We start from the raw sequence: 1,986 nt of genomic DNA, 5'->3' as shown, positions 1-1,986 counted from the left end.
GGGTGGGGCTTGCCGTAGTCGGCTTTGCTGTGGTAGACACTGCCAGACACGGTTTCGTCGGCTTTGGTGTTGTTGCAGTAGGAGTCATAGAAGGTAACGAAGACTGCAGCCTTCAGCTTCGCGACGATAGAGTCGATGTCCACTGGGGGGGGGTTAAGGCTGTGTTTAACTTAACAGCTGTCAAATAAGACAACTGGACTTCTCAAAAGGCGAGCTACGCTGACTACAGGTGGAGGAGGAGGAACTTGATCCTGACTCGGAAGGAGTGGTATGGCTCGGAGTGTGCCGTTTCGATCAATGCAGAGAGCTTTTTGGCGTATGGTAAAAAGCTGAGGGTTGGAAGAAGCGAAATGCTTCAACCGCGACGTCACTGGAAAGTGACGGAGGCACCAAAGTAACTTAGTGCGGTCAGCAGGATCGGAAAACCTAAGCAGCGATCAGAAGTGAGCGTTGAAACAGGAGTAAACTTGATAGACAACCCTGTTTGCATCCAACGGAGGTTTGTCCTCGAAGACGTGCTTGTTACGCGCTGTCCAAAGCGTGTGACGTGAATCGCGATAGAACGAGTGATAGACCATAGAGTCTTCAGGACAGAAGCTCGACGAGCTGCTTCCGCAGTCCACTTCGGCTCACAGGGGAGACAAAAGTCGATGTCCACTGTTTGCCATGTCCGGTTTTGAAATTATGTACCAAAGACGAATTTAGAAGTTTGAGAGGTTGGAGGTCAGGTTCGTACGAACCTCCCGCAAACCTGCACCTCCGTTGTACGTTCGCGTATATTGACAGCACGAATATGCGATGTTGCCTCCTCATTTTACTGAAGATGACGATGTTGTACAGAAAGCAAACCCTCTTTGTTTTTCTAGCGTATCGATCCAGTTTGAGTTTGTAGCAGAATTCGCACTGGCATCACTGATCTATTATTTCAATTTTCTTCGTAATAATCTACCAGAACCCTTCACGTTATTTCAATCCCCTCATTTTGCAGATACGGAATTGATAGATCAACTAAAACTCGAGTTCGAGCATATTCCATTGCTACTGGCATGGCGTTCCACCCCACGTTTCGATTCTGAGTGAAATTCGTGCTATCCGGAATGAACTTACAAAGGAAACTATAGCCCGACGACCAGATATGCAAAAAAGTTGCTGGCTCGCAGAGCTTAATGTGTGAGCGACAAATGGAGTGTACGTCATTAATATTGGAGGATCTTGCTATTCAGTCTGGCATCCCAACTTGCGAAACTGGGTTCTTGTATCATCAAGATACTGGAGGGTAAAGGAATATAGCGGTAACTGCGCTCTCACAGTGGAGCTGAAACGAATCGAAAGGTAGAGCGCTTGCTCTTTCAGGTGAGGAAGATGGTTCTGGTGGCGATAGTGACGATGAAGACACTTTAGCCTATCTAATTTATCATTGGGAAGGTGGAAAATCATCTTTCACCATGGCATGCAGCTTCCAACTGGAATTGCTGAACAAGCATAAATTTATTGGTGCTATTGTTATACTTCAAAATAATTACCCCCTCTTCGTCAGATTCGTCCAGCAAACTTAAACTATCCCAACCAGCGCAATGTCTGTGTGAGCTCAAGTTTTTGCTTAATAAAGTTGAGGAATAAGCAAAACCAAAAAATTATACACACCAAAAGTCACTTGCGTAGAGGCTGCAAAGGTATTCCAAGACTGCAAACGTACCATCGAGCTCTCATATGTGACTCAACCTAATAGAAAGCGGGGTCGAGGACAATAAGTGTGGGTGTGCGTCGCAACGCTATAGCAGAAGAAAGTGACCAGCGTAATAAAGCGTAGATTCGCATCACATTTTGCTATTCCAACCGTATTCAATTCACTTACTTGGTATACATCTTCGAAATATACACCATCATTGGCTAAATTACAATCCTGAGAAAAGCCACGAGGCGTCCTGAAAAAATTGCTCACGAGTGAAACGTTTCACACCACTAACTGAAACACCCGTATTTTTT

This window comes from Phytophthora parasitica (assembly GCF_000247585.1).
Source record: "Phytophthora parasitica INRA-310 unplaced genomic scaffold supercont2.10, whole genome shotgun sequence".
NCBI classification, from domain to species: domain Eukaryota; phylum Oomycota; class Peronosporomycetes; order Peronosporales; family Peronosporaceae; genus Phytophthora; species Phytophthora nicotianae.
The sequence above is the reverse complement of the archived record's forward strand: the minus strand, read 5'-3'. Positions refer to the sequence as shown.